This window comes from Triticum urartu, chromosome 5A, assembly GCF_056163025.1.
Source record: "Triticum urartu cultivar PI428250 chromosome 5A, HENAU_Tu73, whole genome shotgun sequence".
Lineage (NCBI taxonomy): Eukaryota > Viridiplantae > Streptophyta > Magnoliopsida > Poales > Poaceae > Triticum > Triticum urartu.
This window is the reverse complement of record NC_141877.1, coordinates 253,860,843-253,873,491: the sequence shown is the minus strand read 5'-3', so window position 1 is coordinate 253,873,491 and position 12,649 is coordinate 253,860,843. Positions and strand designations below refer to the sequence as shown.

The window sequence follows — 12,649 nt, the reverse complement described above, 5'->3', positions numbered from 1 at the left end:
TTGGTCTCCGGAAACAGTCGCCGGGCCTCCCTCTCTTCTCTTCTCTTAGCTCGAGACCGTCTACATAGACCACTACCTTCCGCCAGGTCCAACCTAACCTCTCTCGTCAGCCCGCGGCCCTCCTCGCACGCGTCCGAAAATTGTCCCGGACCCGACCCGAGCTGTCGTCACCGTCGTGTCCGGATCATCCCCAAATATCTACAAAACGTCTCCGTTTTCTCATTTGGGTCCCTAGCCTATTTTTCCCGACCGTCCGATTTTGATCGGAGGGACGGATATGCCCCTACCAAAATTCCACTTGCCATATATTAGACCACCCCCTAACCAAATCAGTCTAACCCTAGTCTAACCCAGTCCCATACGCGCCGCCACCGCTCTCATTCTTCCCCTCGGGATCCATCCCCACCAACCACAGCCTCCGACCAGATCCCTGATTTTTCCGCGCAGCCGCTCGAGCATCTCGATGGATCGAGCGCTTCGCGTCCAAGCACAGCCCCCTGTTCATGCGCCGAGCCTCCCGTCGTCCAGGAGCACGAGCTCCATCGCCTCGCTGCCACTAGCAGGAGCATCCCCATCACCGGCCTCCAGGACCTCTGCTCCTCCTCTCTATCTCTTTCTCCTCCCTCTCTCGATTTCTTCTCTCTCACGTATCTCTCTCTCCCTGTTCTTGCCGCAGCAAGGAACCGCCATCGCCTTCCTCCGCCGCCATTGCCCGTCGTTGGCCGGATCCCGCCGTCAGGGCCCTGTCCCCACCGCCGGCTACCCGAAGTCCCGCCGTCGATGTCGTTCCCCTACCATGGCGCCTCGACCTCCTCTCGAGCCGTGCGCAAGGCCATCTCCTCTTCGCCCAGATCCGCCGCCCTGCTCTGTTCTTCGCCGTTTGCCGCTAGGACCTGCGCCGCCGGAGTCGTCCTCCTCGCCGTCCTCCCGCCGGAGAGCACCACCAGCAGCGCCGTGAGGCCTCTGCTCCCTTCCCTTTCCCTTTCCTAGCTGAACCTCTCCCTCTCCTGTCGCTCAGCTCTCTCTCTCCTTTTTTGTTTTTTTTCATGGACAGGGGATCAAGCCGCCACCACTATGGTCTTCCTCCGCCACGGGACACCGGCGCCCCGACCTCCATCCCCGCCCGACGCCCAGTTCTGTTCGCCTCCTCTGCTTCGACGTCATCCCCGTCACCGGAGGATGCGGCACCCGGCCGCCTCGAGCCCCGACGCCGGTGAGCCATCACCTCCGCCGCCCTTGCCCGTTCCCGACCGGCGTCGCTCTGCAACCCGTCGCTCCCGTTTGTCTTCAGAGACGAGCAGAGCAGTTCCCCCGCGCCTGGAACCGCTCGATCTCGTTGACCATAGCCACGCGCTCGTGCATCGCCTCGCTGGGCCGCTGCCAAGGCCCAACCTACTTCCCCATGAATTCGGCCTCCTCCAGTCCTAAACCGAGCGGGCCAAGCCCCACTTGGTGAGGCCACCCCGCCGAAGCCCCTCTATTTTTTTTCTTCTGTTGTTGGGCCAACAGATTCTGCCCGTGATGTTTTTTTCCTGTTCCAGTCGAATTTCATATTTATCCCAGAGATTACAGTTTTACAGTTTAGCCCCTAAGCTTCATGCATATTTTAACTCACAAACTAAGCATCACATGGAAAAACTTAATATATGAAACTTGCTTAGAATTTTGTGTAGATTAATAATTTGCAAATTTCATCTATGTTTAAAATGATTAAATTGCTGTTTGTTTAAACTTGCTTAAATAACTTGCTAAAATGTTTAATTTCATAACTAATTAACCGTAGCTCGGTTTTAAATAATCTTTATATGTAATTGGGGTAGAAAAATGCCTAGTTTAACATGGTGGATTTACTTTGCATGTTTAATAACTCTAAAAATATGGTTTAGGTCAGAACAGTACCAAACCTAATATATGCATATGGGGATTTACCGGAATTGTTGTTCCCGCCTCATTTAAACTTGACTAGATAGGTAGTTTTGTTTTGCTTCACCCCTTGCCATGCTAATCAACATTTAATATTGTTGGGTACATAAACGAGATCGAACTAAATAACTTGTCGTGGTGTTTCGTCAATATGCAACTCGTTGCATATTGAGCTCCACTTAATTTGTAGGGTTGCTTGTGCACTTTGCCATGCCATGCTTCATTAAACCGGACATGCATCATACTTGATTATGCATCATGCCATGTTCATGTCGTGGTTGTTTACTATGTTGTTTGCTTTCTTTCCGGTGTACTTCTTCTCGGTAATCCGGTAACGTCGTGTTGTGAGGATTCGTACGACTACGTCCGTTTGTCTTCTTCATGGACTCGTTCTTCTTCCTTGCAGGATTTCAGGCAAGATGACCATACCCTCGAAATCACTTCTATCTTTGCTTGCTAGTTGCTCGCTCTTTTGCTATGCCTATGCTGTGATTCCTACCACTTGCTTATCATGTCTCCCATATTGTTAAACCAAGCCTCTAACCCACCTTGTCCTAGCAAACCGTTGTTTGGCTATGTTACCGCTTTGCTCAGCCCCTCTTATAGCGTTGTTAGTTGCAGGTGAAGATTGAAGTTTGTTCCATGTTGGAACATGGATATTTTGTTGGGATATCACAATATCTCCTATTTAATTAATGCATCTATATACTTGGTAAAGGGTGGAAGGCTCGGCCTTATGCCTGGTGTTTTGTTCCACTCTTGCCGCCCTAGTTTCCGTCATATCGGTGTTATGTTCCCGGATTTTGCATTCCTTACGCGGTTGGGTTATAATGGGAACCCCTTGACAGTTCGCTTTGAATAAAACTCCTCTAGCAAGGCCCAACCTTTGTTTTAGCATTCGCCACCTAGCCTTTTTTTCCCTTGGGTTAGGCCAGCCCAAGGGTCATCTTTATTTTTAACCCCCCCGGGCTAGTGCTTGTCTAAGTGTTGGTCCGAAACAGAGCCACTTGCGGCGCCACCTTGGGGAAACTTGAGGGCTGGTTTTAGCTGTACGTAGTGTTCATCCGGTGTTGCCCTGAGAACGAGATATGTGCAGCTCCCATCAGGATGTCGGCGCATTGGGCGGTTTTGTTGGACTTTTTTTACCATTGTCGAGGATCTCTTGTAACCGGGATTCCGAGTCTGATCGGGTCTTCCCGCTAGAAGGAATATCCTTCGTTGACCGTGAGAGCTTGTGATGGGCTAAGTTGGGACACCCCTGCAGGGATTTGAACTTTCGAAAGCCGTGCCCGCGGTTATGGGCAGATGGGAATTTGTTAATGTCCGGTTGTAGAAAACCTGAAGTTGATCTTAATTAAAATACATCAACCGCGCGTGTAACCGTGATGGTCTCTTCTCGGCGGAGTCCGGGAAGTGAACACGGTGTTGGAGTTATGCTTGACGTAGGTTGTTCTAGGATCACTTCTTGATCATAGTTGTTCGACCGTGCTTTTGCCTTCTCTTCTCGCTCTCATTTGCGTATGTTAGCCACCAAATATGCTAGTCGCCTGCTGCAGCTCCACCTCATACCTTTACCTTACCCATAAGCTTAAATAGTCTTGATCGCGAGGGTGTGAGATTGCGGAGTCCCGGTGACTCACAGATACTTCCAAAACCAGTTTGCAGGTGCCGATGTTACTGAGCAGGTGTCGCAACCAAGCTCAAGGAGGAGCTCGATGAAGATCTTGTTCTTGTGTTGTTTCGTTCTGTTTGATCAGTAGTGGAGCCCAGTTGGGGTCGATCAGGGATCTGTGTAGCTTTTGGGGTAGTCTTCTTTTATTTTGGTTCCGTAGTCGGACCTTGTATGTATTTGGTTGATGTAATGCTTTATTCATGTAATTGTGTGAAGTGGCGATTGTAAGCCAACTATGTAACTCTTTCCCTTATGTATTACATGGGCTGTGTGAAGATTACCTCACTTGCAACATTGCTTTCAATGCGGTTATGCCTCTAAGTCGTGCTTCGACACGTGGGAGATATAGCCGCATCAAGGGCGTTACAAGTTGGTAATCAGAGCCTTCCCCGACCTTAGGAGCCCCCTGCTTGATCGAATCGCTGGCGTTTTTGAGTCTAGAAAAATGTTTTGAGTCATTTAGGAATTATATATATCAGAGAGTTAGGAATTCTTTTTACTCCCAGTCCCTTCATCGCTCTGGTGAGGCATCCCGACGTAGAGTTTTGACTCTTCTCTTCTCAAATTTTCACTAAATTTTTTTTATGATCACGCGAGTATCTTGGAATCGTTCCGATGGTTTTGTGACAAGAACATTGTTCTTGGTGCCTCCTGACATTTAGGGGTTGTGGCAGTGTCCCGGGGAGTGGAGCTCCGATGTGTTGTCGTCACAATTTTATCATTGCAGTTCTAGAATACCTTAGATTAGTTTCGCCGACATCGAAAATCTCTTTTATGTAGTTGTTGGTGAGATAACCTCGACGCCACCAGTACTGGGGCGGGAGTTCGGGAGTATTGCCATAACTCGTATAACGGATGCTTTTCGAAGGTTGAGGTAAACGATTTCCGAAGGTTTCTTGGTTATGTGTTGAAGGATGGATACAACTGGATGTAGGATTTGCTAGTTTTGGGTGAGATATTATGCTTTCCCTGTATCCCCAACACCTGATTGCATAACCGGAAAGTTTTGGGAGTTCATAAGTGGGAATTCAAGTAGCTCTTAGGATATCTTTTCGACAGATGTATGATATGAAATTGGGGTTCGACGTCTAGTGGTCCGCCTATTCACGGTTGGTTTTACAGTGGTCTCGTTGTGTCTTAAAGAGTCCTTGGCTATGCCGACTCGGGGACGCTTCGTATGTCATGTGCACTGCCTTGTACATGATGGTGCTGTACGATCGAGCCCGTGTAGGCCCCACCACGAAAACTTCGGACGAAATATCTATCATATGTTTGTTCCGGCTTATTTTGCAAGCCAATCCTTTGTTTTGTTTTGAGTTGTGGTATTCGAGTTGCTTCAAAGTCAAGTGTTGATTCCATACCTTTTCTAAGCGGTGTTCTCATATTTCTATGTGAATACTTATCCTTCTCGATCATCGAGGTTGTCATGTCAATCCTTTTCTACCGGTGTGTCTCTCTTTAAGTGGATCCTATCATTTCAACATTAGCAAGATCAATTCTCAGTTCTTCTCAACGGTGTTTGTTTCAACCGTCTCCAAGTTGCCTTTGTTTTTTCCCGCCCTCCCTCCCTTGTTTTCCTCCGAGGACTCATAATTTTTACTCAACTATCCTTTTATTGATGGGAAGTCTCTCCATTCCTTTTCCGTCAATGTTCTTACCCGGTGATGCTCATGAAGATTCTAACGAAGCCTCAAGTTTATCATTCCTTGTTCTTTTATCTTTTCCGGTGGATTCAATTCAAGCTTTCGGTGTTTGATCATATTCTTTTCCTTATTTCAAATGCCTTCTCATGCCGGTGCACCTTATATTCAGTCATTTCTCGCTATTCAATTGTTCCGGAGTGCTCAAGATATCTCGAAGATTCGTGTTTTCCACTCTTCATTCGTTGAAGATCTTTCGAGGTTGTTATCTCATTCAAGCCATTTAATTCAACCGGCACAATCTATCTTTTAAATCATTCAACAGTGTTTCTTTTGAGTGGGCCCTAACCCACAGGTCTTTTCCCAGGATCTTACCTGACTCTTCTTATTTTCCCGGAGCTATCCTCAAATTTCTTTTCGAAGTTTGATGTAAGAATGATTTTTCTTCAGTCAGATGCGTTTCTCCAAGATCTTTCAAATTCTTTTCATAGTTGGCTCAACCTCTTCGCTTTTGATTCTTACGGAGTGTCTAAATAATTCATGGTGGTGTTTCTCGTCGTGTTTCTCGGATTTTGAAGACCGAAGAAGGGTTTACCTCCATATCTTATCCGTTCTCTCAGAGATTCGTGATTCCAGTCAAGCCATCCTCTTATATTTGTTTTCGATTGTCAGAATTCTTTTCACCTATACGGAGCAATTCAATAGCCTTCTCAGTTGGATTATCCGGAGTCCATAAATTCAGATTTATTCATTCCAGCTTTCAGCTCTCATACTCTAAAGCATACCGGTGTTTAAATCAAGGACCCTCTAATCAGCTCATAATCTCTTCATTCTCATGGATCTAAATTCTCTCAAGTATCCTCGTTCATTTCATAATTCTTCCCGGTGTTCCTTTATCTTCCCTTCGGTCATTTTAATTATTATGCTGGTTCATGCAAGATTCCTCTTCTTTCGTTATCATATCTATTCATTCGTTGTTTCAATTCCACCGGTGTTTCGTTGAAGACGTTCTCAAGTTATGCTATACCTATCTTAATCCTTTCTACGAGCATAAGTAGTGTGCCAAGTCCGTGGATTGTCATCAATTTAATTGGTGAAGGATAAGCATAATGTAATTCTTATTCTTGTTTCATCGAGTATATTCAATTACTTATTACGGAGGCTCATCTAATTCTCGGTTTCACTTGTTTCATCTTTTCTTTTCCCGGAGTTTCAAGATCTCTCATTTATCTTGTCGCAAAGCTCCATTTAATCATTTCAAGGCTTCACCTTATGTTTTCAACTTCTCTTTCCTTTCGTTTGATCATTCTTTTTTTTACCGGAGTTCTTCATGGAGGTTCTACATGATGGTTCATCAAGGATTTAATCCCTTCTCGAAGTGCTCATCAAGATTCTTTTCAGAGGAACTCAAGTATTCTTTATCTTGTATTTTAAAGTGCAATTCTTTCAACCATATCATTTGAGGTGGTATTATGTCATTCTTGATAATTTGAGTTCATGTCTCATTATTCACATGTTGTTAAGAATGAGGTATTTTAAATCCATCAATCTCATCATTGGAATTATCTTGGGCTATATTTCACCTAAAACCGTCCCTAAGGATTGTTGCTATTTATGGTGCTCATATAAGACCCAAGTTCTTCTTTCATCCTTCCGGTGAAATAAGCTTTCTCGTCTCCTTGTTCATACCAATCCAATTATTTTTCCCGTGAGTGGTAGGTTGTCACCTCATAATTTGAGATGTATTCCATAAGACCATATCAATCTTATTCTTTTCGTCGTTGATTTCCCAACAACTCCGTTCAATCCTTCTTTTTATGGAGGCTCTCCAAAATTCATTTCAGGCAGAACTTGTTGTCTTCTTCTCTGTTCTTTTGTTTTCCATTCTTATATTTCTTCCGGAGGCATTGTGATGATGTTCTCTTCACTCATCATCTCGTATTGTGAAGTTCATGTTCTTTCTTTTGCTTATCCATCCAATCGGAGTGTCGTGTTTTCATTCGAGCTCTCTCATCTTATCAAATCTTGACTCCCTTCTCAACCAGAGTGCTGTCTGAGATCTTTCTTACCAATTGTGCCATTCTTTCAATAGTTCCGGAGACAAGGTGTTGTTGATCTCATCAAGTATGTTCTCATCTGGCAAAGTTCTTATTCAATTCCTTTTCTTTTCAATCGGAGTGCTGCCAGAAGTTGTTATCCCTTGTTCCTCTTTTAAAATAGAGTGTTTTCAACTTCGCCATCTCCATTGTATTCTTTTCTCGAAATGGCTTAACATTTTCAAGGTTCTTTGGTTTCACTCATTGGTCAAAGAAGCAACTTAGTTTTACCTCTTCTCCTTCTCTTCCGTTGTCCTCCCGATGCCATTCTAGATCTCGGGACGAGATCCTCTCGTAGTGGTGGAGTGTTGTGACGCCCCGAGACCGATGTGCCAGGTGTCCTCCAGTTATTCGCTGTTGTTGCCTTGTCATTTGCTTGCGTGTTGCATCTTGCCATGTCATCATCCGCATTGCATCATCATGTTTTCAAAACTTGCATCCGTCCGGGTTTCCCCAGTTCCGTCCTTTGTCCGTTCTGAGCCCAACCACACTTGCACGTGCCTGCGGCATGTCCGAAATATTATTTTATAAGTGTCCGAAAAATGTTCTTGGAATGGGATCAAAGTTGGCGTGTGGTGTTTTTATGTTGTAGGTAGGCCGCCTGTCAATTTTCGTCGCATTCGGAGTCCGTTTGACGCCCCAACGGATAAATATAGCGGCAATAGTAGCCGGTCTAACGTCGGACGTTTTTGGTCTCCGGAAACAGTCGCCGGGCCTCCCTCTCTTCTCTTCTCTTAGCTCGAGACCGTCTACACAGCCCACTACCTACCGCCAGGTCCAACCTAACCTCTCTCGTCAGCCCACGGCCCTCCTCGCGCGCGCGTCCGAAAATTGTCCCGGATCAGACCCGAGCTGTCGTCACCGTCGTGTCCGGATCATCCCCAAACATCTACAAAACGTCTCCGTTTTCTCATTTGGGCTCCCTAGCCTATTTTTCCTGACCGTCCGATTTCGATCGGAGGGACGGATATGCCCCTACCAAAATTCCACTTGCCATATATTAGACCACCCCCTAACCAAATCAGTCTAACCCAGTCCCATCCACGCCGCCACCGCTCTCATTCTTCCCCTCGGGATCCATCCCCACCAATCGCAGCCTCCGACTAGATCCCTGATTTTTCCGCGCAGCCGCCCGAGCATCTCGATGGATCGAGTGCTTCGCGTCCAAGCACAGCCCCCTGTTCATGCCCCGAGCCTCCCGTCGTCCAGGAGCACGAGCTCCATCGCCTCGCTGCCACTAGCAGGAGCATCCCCATCGCCGGCCTCCAGGACCTCTGCTCCTCCTCTCTATCTCTTTCTCCTCCCTCTCTCGATTTCTTCTCTCTCACATATCTCTCTCTCTCCCTGTTCTTGCTGCAGCAGGGAACCGCCGTCGCCTTCCTCCGCCGCCATTGCCCGTCCTCGGCCGGATCCCGCCGTCAGGGCCCTGTCCCCGCCGCCGGCTACCCCAAGTCCCGCCGTCGATGTCGTTCCCCTACCATGGCGCCTCGACCTCCTCTTGAGCCGCGCGCCAAGTCCAGCTCCTCTTCGCCCAGATCCGCCGCCCTGCTCTATTCTTCGCCGTTTCCCGCTAGGACCTGCGCCGCCGGAGTCGTCCTCCTCGCTGTCCTCCCGCCGGAGAGCACCACCAGCAGCGCCGCGAGGCCTCTGCTCCCTTCCCTTTCCCTTTCCTAGCTGAACCTCTCCCTCTCCTGTCGCTCAGCTCTCTCTCTCCTTTTTTGTTTTTTTTCATGGACAGGGGATCAAGCCGCCACCACTATGGTCTTCCTCCGCCACGGGACACCGGCGCCCCGACCTCCATCCCCGCCCGACGCCCAGTTCCGTTCACCTCCTCTGCTTCGACGTCATCCCCGTCACCGGAGGATGCGGCACCCGGCCGCCTCGAGCCCCGACGCCGGTGAGCCATCACCTCCGCCGCCCTTGCCCGTTCCCGACCGGCGTCGCTCTGCAACCCGTCGCTGCCGTTTGTCTTCAGAGACGAGCAGAGCAATTCCCCCGCGCCTGGAACCGCTCGATCTCGTTGACCATAGCCACGCGCTCGTGCATCGCCTCGCTGGGCCGCTGCCAAGGCCCAACCTACTTCCCCATGAATTCGGCCTCCTCCAGTCCTAAACCGAGCGGGCCAAGCCCCACTTGGTGAGGCCACCCCGCCGAAGCCCCTTTGTTTTTTTCTATTGTTGGGCCAACAGATTCAGCCCGTGATGTTTTTTTCCTGTTCAAGTCGAATTTCATATTTATCCCAGAGATTACAATTTTACAGTTTAGCCCCTAAGCTTCATGCATATTTTAACTCACAAACTAAGCATCACATGGAAAAACTTAATATATGAAACTTGCTTAGAATTTTGTGTAGGTTAATAATTTGCAACTTTCATCTATGTTTAAAATTATTAAATTGCTGTTTGTTTAAACTTGCTTAAATAACTTGCTAAAATGTTTAATTTCATAACTAATTAACCGTAGCTCGGTTTTAAATAATCTTTATATGTAATTGGGGTAGAAAAATGCCTAGTTTAGCATGGTGGCTTTACTTTGCATGTTTAATAACTCTAAAATATGGTTTAGGGCAGAAGAATACCAAACCTAATATATGCATATGGGGATTTACCGGAATTGTTGTTCATTGCTTCCGGCCTCATTTAAACTTGACTAGATAGGTAGTTTTGTTTTGCTTCACCCCTTGCCATGCTAATCAACATTTAATATTGTTGGGTACATAAACGAGATCGAACTAAATAACTTGTCGTGGTGTTTCGTTAATATGCAACTCGTTGCATATTGAGCTCCACTTAATTTGTAGGGTTGCTTGTGCACTTTGCCATGCCATGCTTCATTAAACCGGACATGCATCATACTTGATTGTGCATCATGCCATGTTCATGTCGTGGTTGTTTACTATGTTGTCTGCTTTCTTTCCGGTGTACTTCTTCTCGGTAATCCGGTAACATCGTGTTGTGAGGATTCGTTCGACTACGTCCGTTTGTCTTCTTCATGGACTCGTTCTTCTTCCTTGCAGGATTTCAGGCAAGATGACCATACCCTCGAAATCACTTCTATCTTTGCTTGCTAGTTGCTCTCTCTTTTGCTATGCCTATGCTGTGATTCCTACCACTTGCTTATCATGTCTCCCATATTGTTAAACCAAGCCTCTAACCCACCTTGTCCTAGCAAACCGTTGTTTGGCTATGTTACCGCTTTGCTCAGCCCCTGTTATAGCGTTGTTAGTTGCAGGTGAAGATTGAAGTTTGTTCCATGTTGGAACATGGATATTTTGTTGGGATATCACAATATCTCTTATTTAATTAATGCATCTATATACTTGGTAAAGGGTGGAAGGCTCGGCCTTATGCCTGGTGTTTTGTTCCACTCTTGCCGCCCTAGTTTCCATCATATCGGTGTTATGTTCCCGGATTTTGCGTTCCTTACGCGGTTGGGTTATAATGGGAACCTCTTGACAGTTCGCTTTGAATAAAACTCCTCCAGCAAGGCCCAACCTTGGTTTTACCATTTGCCACCTAGCCTTTTTCCCCTTGGGTTAGGCCAGCCCAAGGGTCATCTTTATTTTTAACCCCCTGGGCCAGTGCTTGTCTAAGTGTTGGTCCGAAACAGAGCCACTTGCGGCGCCACCTTGGGGAAGCTTGAGGGCTGGTTTTAGCTGTACGTAGTGTTCATCCGGTGTTGCTCTGAGAACGAGATATGTGCAGCTCCCATCAGGATGTCGGCGCATCGGGCGGTTTTGCTGGACTTGTTTTACTATTGTCGAGGATGTCTTGTAACCGGGATTCCGAGTCTGATCGGGTCTTCCCGCTAGAAGGAATATCCTTCGTTGACCGTGAGAGCTTGTGATGGGCTAAGTTGGGACTCCCCTGCAGGGATTTGAACTTTCAAAAGCCGTGCCCGCGGTTATGGGCAGATGGGAATTTGTTAATGTCCGGTTGTAGAAAACCTGAAGTTGATCTTAATTAAAATACATCAACCGCGTGTGTAACCGTGATGGTCTCTTCTCGGCGGAGTCCGGGAAGTGAACACGGTGTTGGAGTTATGCTTGACGTAGGTTGTTCTAGGATCACTTCTTGATCATAGTTGTTCGATCGTGCTTTTGCCTTCTCTTCTCGCTCTCATTTGCGTATGTTAGCCACCAAATATGCTAGTCTCTTGCTGCAGCTCCACCTCATACCTTTACCTTACCCATAAGCTTAAATAGTCTTGATCGCGAGGGTGTGAGATTACTAAGTCCCGTGACTCACAGATACTTCCAAAACCAGTTTGCAGGTGCCGACGTTACCGAGCAGGTGTCGCAACCAAGCTCAAGGAGGAGCTTGATGAAGATCTTGTTCTTTGTGTTGTTTCGTTCTGTTTGATCAGTAGTGGAGCCCAGTTGGGGTCGATCGGGGATCTGTGTAGCTTTTGGGGTAGTCTTCTTTTATTTTGGTTCCGTAGTCGGACCTTGTATGTATTTGGTTGATTTAATGCTTTATTCATGTAATTGTGTCAAGTGGAGATTGTAAGCCAACTATGTAACTCTTTCCCTTATGTATTACATGGGTTGTGTGAAGATTACCTCACTTGCGACATTGCTTTCAATGCGGTTATGCCTCTAAGTCGTGCTTCGACACGTGGGAGATATAGCCGCATCGAGGGCGTTACAGTAATGCACCTAGTACTTTCATGTGGTTAATGAACGAAGTTTTCCGTGCTTTCATTGGACGATTTGTGGTAGTTTACTTTGATGACATATTGATTTATAGCAAATCTTTGGAGGAACATTTGGAACATTTATGTGCTGTTTTTATTGCTCTACGTGATGCACATTTGTTTGGTAACCTTGGAAAGTGCACCTTTTGCACCGACCGAGTATCTTTTCTTGGCTATGTTGTTACTCCACAGGGAATTGAAGTTGATAAAGCCAAGATTGAAGCTATTGAGAGTTGGCCGCAGCCCAAAACGGTCACATAAGTGAGGAGTTTCCTTGGCCTCGCTGGTTTTTATAGGCGTTTTGTGAGAGATTTCAGCACCATTGCTGCACCTCTCAACGAGCTTACAAAGAAGGATGTGCCTTTTGTTTGGGGTACCGCACAGGAAGAAGCCTTCACGGTATTGAAAGATAAGTTGACACATGCTCCTTTACTCCAACTTCTTGATTTTAATAAGGCTTTTGAGCTTGAATGTGATGCTAGTGGAATTGGATTAGGAGGTGTGTTATTATAAGATGGCAAACCTATTGCATACTTTTCTGAAAAATTGAGTGGGCCTAGTCTGAACTATTCTACTTATGATAAAGAATTATATGCTCTTGTTCGGACCTTAGAAACATGGCA

At 46.6% G+C, this 12,649-nt stretch overlaps 2 pseudogenes; both read left to right on the top strand.

The window, feature by feature from the left end:
• Window positions 1-463: 463 nt before the first annotated feature.
• On the top strand, window positions 464-1,428 carry LOC147970965 (uncharacterized; annotated as a pseudogene).
• Window positions 1,429-8,475: 7,047 nt separating this feature from the next.
• On the top strand, window positions 8,476-9,443 carry LOC147970964 (uncharacterized; annotated as a pseudogene).
• Window positions 9,444-12,649: the final 3,206 nt, after the last annotated feature.